At 53.0% G+C, this 15,726-nt stretch overlaps 1 protein-coding gene across 1 annotated transcript in view; it reads right to left on the reverse strand.

The window, feature by feature from the left end:
• The window catches only part of DSCAML1 (DS cell adhesion molecule like 1), a 327,097-nt gene that overhangs the window by 196,250 nt on the left and 115,121 nt on the right, over positions 1-15,726 (reverse strand). The window lies entirely within an intron of this gene.

The raw sequence follows: 15,726 nt of genomic DNA on the forward strand, positions 1-15,726 counted from the left end.
ATCAGCTGGGCCCCAAGGCCACATCCACTTGCAAATCCTCTTCCCTCTCGCCAGCCCCTCCCATCCCCTCCACTCCCACCCACACCTGGGCCCCCTGCAGGGTGGCCGCACCTGCCCTTCAAGGCTGATCTTTGTCACAGATTAGAGTTTGGTGGATCCCGAGCCTGGCTGGTCACAGGAGCTGGGCTCTCCTTCCTGGGTGCCAGAGGGAGCTGACGTGGGACGCCTCTAAGGGGCCAAGGCCTCTGGCTATAAATGGGCCTTGAGATGGGATTTCGTCTGCGCTGTGGCTAGGCACAGGGAGCAGTGCGCCCAAGCCATAAACTCTCTCCTCCCTTGGCTGGCACGGCCATGCCTGCCACCCCCCAAGCCCCCGACAGGCTGCTCAACAGGGAGCACATCACCTTATGGGGGCTGATTAAAGATGGACGTGCAGTCCCTGAGGTTACTTGAAGCTCAGGCTGCTCTCAAATGCATAACCCCAATATTTTCCTCTTAAGCAATTCTTCTGCTCTTTGATGTTCTGCCGCAGCAAACAATCACATTCAGTTTGGTGCACAGGAAGGAGAGGAGGAGAGGGGGAGGAAGGGTGCGGGGATACGGAGAGCGAGCCCAGCTCTGTCTGCCCATTCTTTCCGGGCAAATTCGGTTTCACCATTTCATCCCTGGCTGGTCAGGAATTCAGTAAGCTGTGGGTTGTTTTCTACAGCGCCAGAATCACGGGTATACGAGGGAACTGGTGCCAGTGGTTGGGTTTTATGGCTTTAAATGCAGAACTTCCCAACAGCTTTTAAAAAAAATTCTGTGACTCATCTGTCAATTTCCCTTTGCCAGGGTGCCCTCGGGGCTCAGAGGAAGGAACGGGGATGAGCCTCGGAATCATTTGTGTCTGGGAGAGGGGAGAAGGGAAGGAAAAGAGGAAAAGGGACAACAGAGGGGTCACTAAGAAAAGGGGAGGAAGAGAAGGGGCAAAGGAGTTGGATCGAGGTGGGGGAGGAGAAAAGAAGAGCAGAGTACATGCGAAAAGAGAAGGAATGGGAAAAAGAAGAATCCATCCTTTACGACATGCAGAAGAGGAGGCGATGATGTAGCAAAGTCATGATGCTGGCTGGGAAATGTCGCTTTAGCCAAAACTGCGTTAAAATCATGGAAACCTACTGCTGGGGAACAGGGGAGGTAGTGGAGGCCCAGATCATTTAAACGACTGGTCCAAGGGTTGACCTCATTCTCTGGGCTCCCTTCCTTTCATCCCTACCCCTTCCAAAGAGTGGCCCAACCAAACTGTATTCCGACGCAGGGGTTTTGGTAATTTCTCTTCTGACCACGTCCAAATCACAACCACCTGCCCTGCGCAGACCACCTGCCCTGCTCCCTGAAGCCAGGGACTGTGTCCTGGCAGGTGAGCGGGGTCAGAAAAGGGTTAATGTGCTGATGTTGAGACGCCGTGTCTGAGGAAAAGCTGAGCCCTTCCTCGGCATTATGGCTACAGTGAATAAAATTATACCCATACTTCTCCTGGCCAGACATCTGGGGAATAGGCATTCCTTTTTAAGAGTGAAGCAGTAAGTTTCATTACCATATTTTAATTAAAAGGAAAAATCCTGTTAAACAATTCCCAATGTATTGGGATTAGCAAAAACCAGCACCTGAGACCCAGTAACTCAGCATGTAGGAACACACTAACCAGATGTATTTTCCTCAGAAATTATCTCTACACCTGCCCCTCCTCTCCCAGCCAAGGAAATGGCTTCCAGCGGGCTCCATCCTGGGTGGGCCACGATGGGAGTTCCATGCTTCCCTCACTCCCTGAGGGGGAGAGTAGGAAGCCATATCTCCCCAAAACATGTTGAAACCCCCAAAGCTTCCTACTCAAAGCACTGCTGGCAAGAAACCTGCTTTAGAATATGGGGTAGTCCTGGGCTTAAAACCCACGGTCCCCACTTCCTAGTTCTGCAATTCCTTGATTTTTTTTTTTAGCTTCAGTTTCCTAATTTGTAAAATGTGAATTTGACATCTACGTTGTAGGGTTGTTGAAAGGATTAGAACTTATATGTGGAAAGAAATTGGTACAGCGCTTAAGTAGTGGTTAGTAAATAAATAGTATCATTGCCTAGTATCATTGCCTATTATTATTTTATTTGTAGACAATATAGCGGAACCACTTCCAGGAGATCCTGATAAAACACACCCTGCTTCATGAGCACATCAGTCCAGGCTGGTCTCTCCAATTAACTGTCACAGCGGGCAGGTCACACTTTCTCTTGCTTCCTGGCCTTTGCACGTGATGTTCCCTGGCTGGGAACCCACTTTCCACTCCCACAGCCCTAGCACTTTGCCTGGGTAATCCCTGCTCATCCATCAACTCTGGATTTGGAAGTCGCTTCCTCAGAGGAGCCTTCCCTGTCTCGGGTGGAGGCCTGCCGCCTGTGCACCTAGGTTTCTGGGTCACTGCAGTTCCAGAGTTTCTCTCAGAGCATCTGAGATGTCTGTGTAAGGGTCTGGAAATCTCCTTGGAGGCTGTGAGCTCCATAGGAGCAGGGACCAGGCCTTGGGTACTGTGATGTCCCCCACGTCACTGTACATAATAGATGCTCAAAAAATAGATACATGAGAGAAATGGGAGAAAATGAGACACAAGCAGATAAAAATAAGTAGGGAAAAGTGGCAACGGAAGCGACAATTTCACACGTAAAGCACGTAGGGACCTTACCAGGACCACACATTCATATATGGCCCCCCCAACCCAAAAGGCAATGCAAGGTGGTTGCATTCATAGGGAAATAGTCTCCAGACAGAAAGGATGTCGGCTCTGCTCCCCTGCACACAGGTAAACCAGCTGGGGTGGTGGGTACGGCTCCAGCCCCCTCTGTTAAACAGCCATCTACATGGCAGAGCCCATTCTGCAGAGACCACCCCAAAGGGTGAGGGGACCCCAACTGAGACATGGCCAAGGGGCAGAGGATATTAGCTCAGCAGAGGTGGTTTGGGCCTCTTCCTAGGGTTCTCTTCAAGCCGAGCTGTCATGGGGCAAGGTAGGGACTGGACGTATTCTGGGTGACTCCAGGGGGAGACCCCAACTCAATCAGTGCACATTTGGGGAAGGCAGATTTGGTTCTGCGTGGAATGACTCACCATCCAGTTTGCCCAGGTCTATCCCAGCTTTAGTACTGAAAGTCCCACATCCTGGGGAAACCCCTTAGTCCTGGGCAAAACTCTCTGTCCCCCAGCACTAATCTACTTTCTATTTCTATAGATTTGCCTGTTCTGGGTATTTTATATAAATGAAATCATATAATACGTGGTCTGTTTTGACTGGCTTAGCATAATATTTGCAAGGTCCATCTATGCTATAGCATGAATCCATAGCTCACTCCTTTTTACAGCCAGATAATATCCCATTTGCATGGACATTCCGCCTTATTTACCATTCCTCTGATTTGCTAATGGACATTCGGTCGCTCCCGTCTTTCTGCTCTTATGAACAACGCTGCTATGAACATCTGTGTACACCTCTTTGTCTGCATGTTTGTTTCCATTTCTCTTGGTAGATACCTAGGAGCAGAATCGCTGGGCGTATGGTACTTCCATGTTTAAGCATTTGAGGAAAGGTCAGACTGTTTCCCAAAGTGGCTGCACTATTTTCTAGTCCCACCGGCCGTGTGTGAGGGTTCTGATTCCTCCACGTCCTCGACTCGTGTTATTACCTGTCCTTTCAAGTATAGTTGTCCCAGTGGGTGTGGCTGGCATGTTTTAACAATCAGAGCCCTGAGGCAATTAACTAGGCTGCTTGCAAAGTGGTGAGACCCCTGACATCACAAGTATCCCCACCGAACGGGATGAGCCGGGAGAAGGGCTGCCTACGTTGGCTGGGGGGTTGGATGAAAACAGGTCTAAAAGTCTTTCTTACCCTGCTCTTGGGGCTGAGGGGTTTGGAGGAAGGCTCTGGAAGGGGGGCGGATGGTGAAGGAATCCAAAGGGGAGTGGAAAGCGGGGTGCAGACCCACACGCTTGCTCCCCGCCCCCCCAGATTCTGCTGCAGGCCTGCCAGGGGGAGCAGAGACGGCTCAGGAGCTGCTGGCTGGGTGCGGCTGCTGTCCAGTGTGGGAGGACTGGCCGCGGCTGCAGAGCCCCAGAAACCACAGCCTCCACCACCCTGCCCTTTCCGCTGCCCCGCGTGCCTCCTGTCCTCTTTTCGGGGGGCTCTGCTGCCCATCCTCCCTTTGACACCTGGCCTTTCCGTTTCTGTCTTGTCACCCTAGAAGGGGCTTTTCAGCTGCCCAGGAATGTTCTCTCGCGGAGAGGTGAGCAGAAGAGGCGGGTGCTCTAAGTTGGGTGGGAGGGGCGGGGGATGGTACTCCAGTGCACGGGGCTGCTCGGGAAGCCCCAGAAGCGGCAGCCGCATCTCATTCTGCTGCCACCGTTCTCAAACGTGCAGCATAACCACGGCTCAGTTCCCAGTGCTTGGGCTGCGGCAGTGGCTCTCTCTTTCCTAATTTCTTCCTCACTCCCCATCCCACACACGTGTAAAGCCCATAGGACAAAGAGCTCCTTCCCTGCCCAGGCAGCCCATTCAACTGCTGAGCACCTTGCTGGCATTGTCATCCTAACGCCATGCTGGCAGAGAATCCTGACATCCAAGATCTTGTTCAGTCCTTAGGAAAACCGTGGGAAGGAAGTAGGGGAGGCATTGCTGCTCTCACTTTACAGATGGGCTTGAGTTTATATGAATGACATGCTCTAAATCCTACAGGGCAAGTGCCCTGGTCAGGACTCAAAGCCAGCTTCTGGGTTCTGGTCCAGTCATATGCTTTCCAGCTGCTCAAGCCAAAAAAAACTTGGGCATCATCCTTGGCCCATCTAACCCATCAGAAAATCTTCCTCGTTCTATCTTCAAAATACATCTTGATAAAGCAACTATACCCTAATTTTAAAAAAAGAAACAAAATACGTCTTAAATCTGATCACTTCTCATCCCCACACCATGGCCCCAACCCCCAAACCCCTATTTTCTCTCACACGCATCTCTTGCCCACGTCTACCCGCAACCCACCTCTGGCCTCTGAAAACAGGCCAGGCACGCTCCTGCTTCCTCCTTTGTGTCTGTTTCAGTTTCTTCTCCATCCTCAACTTCCCCCAGCACAGTGCGGGGCCAGAGCTGCACTCACTGAGATGTGTCACGTAACAGAACTGAGATGAGATTTGTTTCCTGCTGTGCGTGTGTGTGTGTGTGTGTGTGTGTGTGTGCGCACATGTGTGTGCATGAACACAGATGTGCTCTGGCTTCAACCAAAAGAATACAAAACCCAGGCACATAGCCATACTCTTATCAAAAGCTTATTTACTCTACCCCTACTTTTTTTCATAGAGAGAGGGGAATACACACATTACATTGTGCAGCTAATCAGGTTAGAACCACTCCAACTGGCAAGATGAGATTGTGTGTTTCCAGTCGGGGAGAGGCCACATCTCAGTTCCCCTGCCATCCTGCCAAGTAATTTGGGTTTGATCGGATGCCAGGACCGGGGAGCTAGTTGACCCAAGGGTCCCAGATAGAGATCATGTGTGACACAGATGGCTAAATGTCACCTTCTCCCCACCCCTAACAATGGAGGCTGATCGCTCCGAAGGCTGCAGGGCTGCTGGGGAGCAGGCAACCTCAGCCTCAGCTCTTTATCTTTCAGGACTAATTTCGGCATTCTCTGCGAGCACATTAGTGCGAGAATGCCTGTTACGGTTAGTTGTCTACATCCAAGATGAGGATATAATGACCTCCCTGGTGTCTCACACACGCATACACCCAGCCCCCCCACAGACACCCACTCTGCATCCGCGCACAGCTGCCTGTGACTGTAGCAGCCATCCCATGTGACCCGGCCAATGGGGACTCATGTGGAGGCTTTTTAATTGTCTAGGAAGGGATGGAGGGGATCCGGTCAGCATTAGCTCCAGAGTGTCAGAGCAGAACCTCCTTAAACTCCCAGATGGGAGGGTCCTCAGAAGGGGGAGACTTGGAGAGAGGGAAGAGGTTGAGGCTGGGGGCAATGTCACCAAGGGCTAATTCCTGCCCTATGCCTCACTGCAGGGCCTGCCACTCTCACAGAACTACGGGAGAAGGAAACGAGCAATTACTGCTTATCGTTCACAGCTCGGCCCTTCATGTGCCGTGGAGAGGTATTATTGAGTCCATTTTACCAACGAGGTAGACTGAAGCTTGGGAGCCTAACGTCGCAGAGCTGGTAAAGTGGTAGAGCTAGGATTCCAACCCATGTCTTTGGCCACCAAGCCCGTGCTCTCCTGCCACACCGGCCTGCCGCTCTCTCCCCAGCAGCTTTCCCCACTCCACCAGTCCCTCCTCTGAACTCCTACTGTGTTCCTTTCCACCTCCCACTTAGCCCTTGTCATTGCGCTTGAGCTGCTTCTGGTTTGCAAACCCCACCCCCAAGCCCCCTGGATCATAAGCTCCTAGAGGGCAGAATCCATGACTTGGGATCCTGCCGCATCTGAGTCTTACGGTGCTCTGGACGTCACAGTGCTGTTCGCTAAGCAGACTCTGGGCCTTAAAACAGCTAGCAGGTAGGGTCCGTGGTGCCAGCCAGAGCGACCCAGGTCCAGTACGTGGGCATGGCCCCCCTAGCAGGGCTTGGCCAATTGCTGGTGGCTGGGGCCCTGGCAGGCTACTTGACCTCTCCGACTGGTATGGTTCAATGAGACTTAGCACCTGACTTAACAAAGAGGTGATAAGGATAAACAGCAATGTGTTTATTGCGGGATCGAACCCGCGCCCTTGGCAGTGAAAGCGCCGAGTCCTAACCACTGGACCCCAGGGAACTCCCGAAAACAATGTATGTAAAGTTGGGGGAAGTCAAATCTGGATTGGGTATCAGATGACACCAGGTCATTGTTGTTAGGTGTGACAAGGGCCTTAGGGTCAGGTAAGAAAATGTCCCTATTTTGTATACATGACTGCTGACATATTTAGGGGTGAAATGATAAAACGTCTGGGGTTTGCTTTAAAATAAATCAGCCAAAAGTAAAGATAAAATGAGCAATAACGTAGAAGATGAAGTTAGTGTGGCAAAATCTTGGTAACTGTTAAAACTGGGTGATGGGGCTTCCCTGGTGGCGCAGTGGTTGAGAGTCCGCCTGCGGATGCAGGGGACGCGGGTTCGTGCCCCGGTCCGGGAAGATCCCACATGCCGCGGAGCGGCTGGGCCCGTGAGCCATGGCCGCTGAGCCTGAGCGTCCGGAGCCTGTGCTCCGCGATGGGAGAGGCCACAACAGTGAGAGGCCCGCGCACCGCAAAAAAAAAAAAAAAAAAAAAAAAAAAAAAAAACTGGGTGATGGGCATAAGGGCGTTCGTTGGGCGGCCGCTCAACTTTTATGTATATTTGACATTTTTTTCATAATTATAATACCAAAAAAGGTAAAAATAATACATGTGAGAGAAAAGGATATACTAAAAGGATCTCGGATTTTGCCCCGGCACATATGAGGCGCTCACTATATCATTTTCAGTTTTGTATTTCTCCTTTTCCATGCTCCCCAGAGACGGAATTTCCTTCCCCTTAGGAGGAAGCCCACATCTTACAGCCCTGAGTAGCAGAAAACAAATAGGAAGTAGCTGAGCTCACATGACCGAGGCCGGGTGACACCTCTAGGGCTCGAGGCTACTGGCAGCCATTCACTAAGCACTTACTACAAGCTAGCCACTGTGCTAAGTCCTGTAAGTGCATTCTCTCTTTAATCCCCACAGCACCCCTAGCAGGTGAATAGTATTATTATCTCCATCTGTCCAGCTCTGAGCTCCCTTCCTCCTTTTGTCTTCCCTGAGCTCTGATCCTACCCGCAAGAATCTGCGCTTCCGTCCAGGTCTGTGCACAAGCCTTGCCCCCATAGGCCACCTGGGCACAGTCTAGGGAACAAGAATGGGAACAATCTGGCCCCACTGCCAAGATCCTCGGTGGGACCCCAGGTTGGCAAAGCCACATAGACAGCTGCTGGGACAGCAGGAGCACCATGGTGCCAGGTGGTGGTTTGGTAAGGAGCAACTCTGAGACATCGGAGGGTTGTGTCCCTGTGGATGGGAATGAGCACCTGGGGGCCATGGCTGTGGTGGCCCAGAGTGGGTTCTGAGGGTCCCGCTTCCTTCATGGGCCAGTGGATTGCCATGATCCCAGGTCTTGCTGCTGCTAAGATGAGGACATCAGAGTGGAGGGGCTGAGAAACACCCCTTGACGATGCCCATTCTGCTCTTGGATTCCATTCTCCTCCTTCCATCTCCGACCCTCTGTCTGGAACACCCTTCCTGGCCCAGGTTGCCAAAGCCATCCCGTGTTCAAGCAGCTTGGGAAACGTTGCCTCCCCTGGGGTGCCCTCGAGGAGCGAGAGGAGGAGAAGGCAGGACCATTTCCCCAAACTTCCTCTCCAGAAACGCAAAACTCCTTTGGTTCGCCCATACTAAGCTCTCCACTAAAACCTTTAACCCTCCACCTGCAGGGATTTCAGACTTCGCCTCTGGTGTACTTGTTACCTAGTTCTGAGTCTGAATTTATCCACCTTGTGTTCTCTTTATATCTGCTTCTTTCCGTATAGTTCCCTTTGAAGCTTTTACGGGGCTAGTTTAAGATTGAGAGAGAAAGTGTGACTTCATACGGAAGCTTGTAAACTTTGGGAACATCTGACCCCAAGAGGTGGGACAAGCTGAGAAAATACAGTTTCTGAAAGGGTTGAGCTCATTTCATGGATGTCAGACCATGATAGATAATTGAAGAAAACCAAAGTGACTGCCTGTATATCTGATTGTGAGCCCCTGCGTGTATGTGACGCGGGAGTACATGCCATCCCCCCCAGTAAATATTCCCATGTCTTTTGGTTCACATCCCTACTCTTTGAGGCTGGTGTTGGGGAGGAAAATTCAAGGCTGATCCCTTAAAGAATTCTGCAAGTTTTCCTTTTATTTTAGTTTTCCAGAGGGTGGAGGATTCTTCTCTGCAGCCTTTCATTCACCCAAGAAGAGCTGCTGAATCATTTGTAAAATACTGATCCTACCCAGTCTAGGCCTGTCCAGTTTCAGGTGAGTTGGGTGGCCCAGCCTAAGCCTCAGTACTGACTCAGATGCTGCTCTCTGCAGGGGAGGGCACCAGTGGTGTCTCCACTCCATAGAAACGATGCTTGGGTAGTCATCCCATAGAGCCTGCCGACACTTACATTGATCACCCTGCAGCAGGCTCAGAGCCCTCAGGTACCTCGGCTCCTGTGATCTTCCCCCTCGCCCCACGGGGTAAGCTGGACAGGGGTTATTTGCGTTCCACAGGTGAGGAAAGCAGCTTGAAAGGTAGTAAGACCCAAAGCACGTCTATATGTTTATAACTGAGTCACTTTGCTGTATGGCAGAGATTGGTACAACATTGTAAATCAGCGACGCTTCAATTAAAAACAAAACCAAAACCAAAAAGTAGCAAGGCCCACCCACAGGCAGGTGGGGAGGTGGCAGAGTGAAATGTAATGTACAAGCCTGTCTAGGTAGGGGGTGTGGAGAGGCTCCCTTGGGCTATGAAACTAACACCTGGGTAGAGGCTGGTCAGACACCTGTCTGGTTCCCCCAGTTCCTACCCAAAGAGCTCTCCTTCTCTGTGGGCACAGCTCTTCAAGGAAGCCTGCAAAGCTGGGCCCTGTTGAGGACCCACGGTCATGTGCAGTGCTCATGGCCACCCAGTTCTATCTGACCCCTCGCCTTGCGTGCTTCCTCTCTCCCGAGAGAAACCCACTTGGCAGCCACATCTCCCACATCTTGCAGGGTTCCCGGTGCAAGATGCAAAGCCTCCTCTTGGGAAGTAAAAGGGTGATTTTAGAATCCCAAAGTTCCAGTCACCGACCATCCACTCCGACCCTCACTTTACAGGCCTGCGTGGCGAAGAGTTTCCAGGGCCTGCCTGCTTCTCTGGGCACTTGTCCTGGGCACTGAGGTGAGCACGGGCAGTGTAGCCTAAGGCTCCTGGGAATTTCCAGCTCCTGCCGGGGCCGCAAAGATGCTTCTCCTCCCCTGCACATTGCCGCCTATGTGCTGGCGTCCAAAACACTCCCTCCAGACCGCTTTCCTTCCCTAAATTGAGCCCATTTAGAAAGTTTTCTTTCCTCTCCCCACTGAAGACATCCATCACTTTCCCCAGCACAGGCGAGGCGGCCACAACTCCTTCCTCGGGTTTATTAAATACGTTCAAGAGCCTATTTGTAGCTGTCATGGAGAAGCCGAGGGGGAGGCTGGGAGCTCTCTCAGCCGTGCAGCCTGCATCTCAACCTCTGGGTCGGGGACCCCCTTTACAAGTGTTTCTCTGTAGCAGGCAGAGCTGAAGGGGCACTGCAAGCTCTCATGCACTTGGCACCAGGGACCACAGTGGGGGGGTCAAGGAAACTCAGTGGGGGTTGGCCGGTCAAGGGTGGAGCCCACACAGCAAAACACCCACCTGCCATGCACTGGACTCCACCTCAAACGGCGCAGTGAAGAGCAAATATACTCCCTCTCTGTCCCAGACCCCACAGGGCCACCTCAGAGTCACAGACGGGACCTGGGAGCCTTAGGTGTGGGCATCACCATCCCCACCATGTGGGCTGTCCCAGCTCGGACAGGCAGGGATGTGGCTTGAGAGATGCCTCCAGCTGCTGGGTCACATTGGAAACACTTTCCACAGAAGCCTGCAGGGCGCATCTGGCCCAGGGAAGGAGGTTTGGAGACAGTGGCTGCAGCCCCAAAGGACCTAAAGGGACCTCAGATGCCCTGGAAACTCCTTCCCTACTTGATGATGAGGACAATAAATCCCAGAGAGAGAAGGGGTTCGCTTGGGGTTCCCCACCTACCTACCCAGTAGGACCCACCCTACCCACCTACGGGGACCCAGTGTGCCCTCTGCGCCCCTTTATCTGAGGATCCAGGACAACTGAGGCTACGTTTTTCCCCACCCATGTGATTTAAAGGGGTGGGGAGAGAAATTCCTGGGAGGATTGGGACTGAAATTAGGAGAGCCAAGCTTCTTGATTTCTTGAGTCATTTCATTTTCTTTTTTATTATGAACTATCTCTAATGTACAGAAGAGCATCAAGAATTATATAGATAATATCTATGTAGCCACTATGCAGTATGAACAAATCCTAATAACTTGAACGATTTCTATTTTCAAATATGGTATTAGCTGCTATACGGTTAGCTGAATTTTTATAGCTCTATTCAAATGTAAAATAATTTTTATTCTTTTTAATAAAGGCATTTCATTAAATGTATAACCAGGATTTAATTTTTAGACCCTGGAAGACTTCATTTAAATACGTTCAAAACCAGGGGTGGGGAAAGCCCTCTGTCAGAGCAGGGGGTCCTGATTTTTTTGTTGGAGAGACAGTCCCTGGGGCTGTGGTCTGGCACGATTGGAGGGAAGGGAAGTTGCCACAGATTCCCCAGACTCCGGAGAGGCAAAATCTGAGGGAAATGTTTTGTTTCAAGATGGACGCCCCGCCCCCCCGGCCCCACCCCCAGCATGTTTGCTGAGGAAGGAGGAGCTTGCGAGGAAGGAGACAAGGGTAGGAAGTTCAACCTTGGGTGAGTTCTGCCGGGTCTCCTGTCCTGCCTAGACTCCCTTCCCTTCCCTCACCCCCGACCCCCAGCCCTCCCACCCCCCCCACTCCATGCCTCTACCCCCTTCTTGCAGGCTGTGCTCCCCGCTAGTGGCCACAAGTCACTAGCTGAGTGTGCTGGAGCCGCTCATGCCAAGAGCCCATTGCGCCTCTCTTCCCAGCTCCTCGTTCAGTGATATACCTCCAGAGGGGTATCTAAGTCATGAAAATCAATCTGCAAACGCTACCCATCGGGGCTTCCCCTCTCCCTGAGAGCTGGTTATTCACCGTTGGCCAGCACACCACTGGTCAAAGGACACTCGCCTTTAAGGGTCTCCCCTAGACAAGCAACACACTCAATAGCCAAAGGAATGAATCCCACATGGTCAGATTTCAGACACGAGACAGAGTGAGAGGATTTCACCTCAGCAAAGCAGCCACTGGCTAGCATTTGGTGGCTAGGCAGGTCCCTAGAAGTTATCGTGTCCGGTCCCCTCACGTTAGAAAGCAAAACAAAGTCCAGAGAGGCGATGTGACGTGCCCAAGGTCACAAAGCTCACTGATGTCACAGGTGGGCTTACAATTCACGGCTTCCTTTCCTAGTACTTTTTACACCGGATCCTATGCCTCATCCTGAGCCTGCTCAGCTGGAGATGGAGAGGAGGTCACCTGAGGCAGAGCCCAAGTGGTGTCAGCAAGGGCACCGCGATGGGAATGGCGAGGCACTGAGCACTTCCTGCCCCTTTGCCCTCACCCTGCTTTCCCAGGAAAGGGCTAGTAGGGGCTTAGCAAACGCTTGGACAGACTCAGGCTAACGAGGCGGGTGAGCAGTGTCGAGACGGTCCGAGCAGGGGTCTGCTCCCCAGACCAAGGTGTGAGCCAGGAGGTAGAGGGGCATGAAGAAGATGGGGGCAAGCACACTGGCGCCACCTCAGGCTTTTATGTCATTAGGGCACAAGCATGGTGCCCATGCCTGGGAAAGAGGCAGATGCTTAGGTAAAAACAGAGAGAGAAGGGGAGAAAGAAAGGGAATGGGGAGGGGAGGAGGGAGAGGAAGGACAACTGGAAAAAGGGAAGGGAGACGGGGAGAGAAGAGCCTTCTGGCTAGTGGAAAGCAAAGACAAGGTAGGAGCCTGAGAGAGCAAAGCAGAGCAGAGAAAGTGCAGGAGGATGGAGCCGGAGAGGCTGAGGGAGTCCCGGGAGAGAAAGAGGGGAGCAAGGGAGACTTGTCCCCACGGAGCCTTTCTTGACCTGGCTCAGATGTCCTCCCCTCCCCCACGGCAGCTCGGGTGACGCTGTGCCTCAGTGGCCTCCCTGTTGGGGCTTCCAGTCCAGCGGTCCACGCAGAGGCTCAGAGAGGTGCCCTGACAGATGCTGGGGCCCAGAAGCAGCCCACTGGGTGGTCATGCCACCCAGCCCTGCATGGAGGCACTGCCCAGCCCACACCCCCTCCCCAATCCCCTGCACCCCGTCTCCCCGCCAGCACCATCTGTGCCCAGCTTCACGCTCTCGCCCTCTGCAGTGGGAGCCGCAGTGACCTGGAAAGCAGGAGGACTGGTTTTTCTGCCCAGCTGTGTGTCCCTGGGGTGAATTAGTTCCACTCTGGAAACCAAGGGGAAGGTTAGGGGTGGCGGGGTGAGGGGTGCTCCTGGGCTTCCCCAGAGGCGCAGGCTCAAGGCTGAGCTGGCAGCCACTGCCTGAGCACCAGAGCCCTTTCTGAAAAGGGCTGAGAGCAGAGCGGGACAGGCTTCCGCGCAGTTCACCTCAGCCGGCCATCGGTCTCTCAGAAGCTGAGTTCAATTCCTCACGCGTCAGAAGAAATCAAACGTGAGAAAGGAAGAGAGGAAAGGACTCTGCGGGGAGCCGTGGCCCTAGTGAGGGAAGTGGCATGGGCTTTGGGGTCAGCAGACATGGGGTTTGTGGCTGGCTCTGCCCCTTAATCCCAGGTCACAGAGTGACCCATGTGTGACTCACCTTCTCTGCAGGATGGGGACAGTGGTGACCCCTGGCTGGTGGTTGTGTGAAGTGAGAGAGAAATAACACACAGCAGAGGCCTGCTGCAGACTCACTCCTGGTGGTCACTCAATAAGTGTCTCGCCCCCTGCTCTCCTGCCCCTTCTAGCCTCCGGCAACCCTGGGGGGCCCAGAGTCCGAGGCAGCCACCTCCAGAGACAGGGGGTAAAATCTTTGCAAAGTCAAAGGCTTGATGGTTTCTGGGAAGGTGCGTCTGCACTGGGAGAAAATCAGCCGAAGTGGGGGATGGGAGATTCCCACAGGCTCAGACTTGAGCTGGTGGTAGAACAACGAACAACAACAAATTCTTGAGCGTTTGCTCCGGCCAGGAATGGTGGCTCACGGTTCACGCACATCATCTCAGCTGAGCACCCAAAGGAGGTGTCTTTCCCTTAAAATGCATCTCCCCCGCCGGACAGGTCTCCCGTCTACACTAGTCATACTTCCAGACACGAAGGTTCAAACCATCACATACATACATATATATATATATTTTTTTTGGCCGTGCCATGTGGGATCTTGGTCTTAGTTCCCCGAGCAGGGAGCGAACCTGGGCCTCAGCAGTGAGCACATGGAGTCCTAACCACTGGACCGCCAGGGAATTCCCAAACCATCACATCTTTGACCCACCATCACTTGCGGTCTCTGGGCCTGGCTCCTGGGCCCACTGCAGCCACCACGTGCACACGGGGCTCGCTGGGGCTCCCTCCTCACTGATCTCCCTGCTCTGGGCTGGCCAGCCTTGAACGAATTGTTCTCTTTATTGTGACAGTAATTGTCTTAAAAATACCACGGGCCAAAAAACCTTCCCAATGCCTCCTGAATAATGTATGAGTTCCTTGGTCCCAAATTTGCCCCCAGTCTAGTTTTCTGGACCTATCCCTTAGTTCTTACGCCCCCATCCCACCCCGAAGGCCCAGGGAATTCTCGCTTTGAGACTTTTGCCCCCTCCATGCCCCCCTGAGCCTACAAAGTCCTTCCTCCTTCCTCCCTCTGAAACACAGCCCTCCCAAGCTCTGCCTCTCGGGAAGCCTTTTAGATGGTCCCTCGCCAGAGCCACTTGCTTGACTCATCCCTTCCTGCCTTTGGCTGGCAGGACATCCTGGAAAGGGCACTGAATAGGGGTTCATGCCACTGACTGGGCGAGTTAATCAGTCCTCTCTGGGTCTCAGTTTCCTCATTTGTGAAATCAGAGAATGGACTCCATCAGGGGTCCCTGGACATGGCTCCCCGTGGCATCATCTGGGAACTTTCAGAAAGCCCAGATTTCCAGGTCCCACCCCGGGCCTTCTGAGTGTGGATCTGCAGGGTGGGACCCAGGAATCTGTCTGAGAACACTTCCCAGGTGATTCTGAGCCACAGCTGGTTTGGGGAGTCCCTGGACTAGAGAACCTGTACGTGTGGATTGGCCTAGTGTAGATGGCTTTTGCATTTACAGACGTCAAGAGGACGGGATCCGTGTCTTATTGCAGGTTCGCAAGGCCTAGTTGTGGAATTCAGAGGATGTTCAATAAATGTTACTTGAATGAATGAATGCCCCGAAGAGAAGCAGCTGTAGCTCTTTAGAAACCCTCCCCTCCAGCTTTTTCAAGACAATTAGGTAGAAAGCCAGAAAAGATCACACGCAGGGCTTCCCTGGTGGCGCAGTGGTTGAGAGTCCGCCTGCCGATGCAGGGGACACGGGTTCGTGCCCCGGTCCGGGAGGATCCCACATGCCGCGGAGCGGCTGGGCCCGTGAGCCATGGCCGCTGAGCCTGCGCGTGCGGAGCCTGTGCTCCGCAACGAGAGAGGCCACTGCAGTGAGAGGCCCGCGCACCGCAAAAAAAAAAAAAGATCACACGCAGCTTCATGCAAAGGGGCTGCTGCAGCCTGTGACGGTCTGAACACACACCTAAAGGAAGGTCATGGCGCTGAGGGTGTGTGTGTGTGTGTGTGTGTGTTGGCGGGTAAGGCTTGGGGTTCCAGGTGGGTGGCCTGCTAGGATTATCAAGATTACTGGGGCTGGCGCAGGGCTGCTCAGGATGAGGCAGCTAATCGCCCAGCTTCCCACCATGGCTGTGGTCACGGGTTCGAGCCCAAAGGGAACCTGCAGTGCAGGGTCACATTGGCTTC

The sequence above is a fragment of the Lagenorhynchus albirostris genome, chromosome 9, assembly GCF_949774975.1.
Source record: "Lagenorhynchus albirostris chromosome 9, mLagAlb1.1, whole genome shotgun sequence".
In the NCBI taxonomy this organism is placed as follows: Eukaryota; Metazoa; Chordata; class Mammalia; order Artiodactyla; family Delphinidae; genus Lagenorhynchus; species Lagenorhynchus albirostris.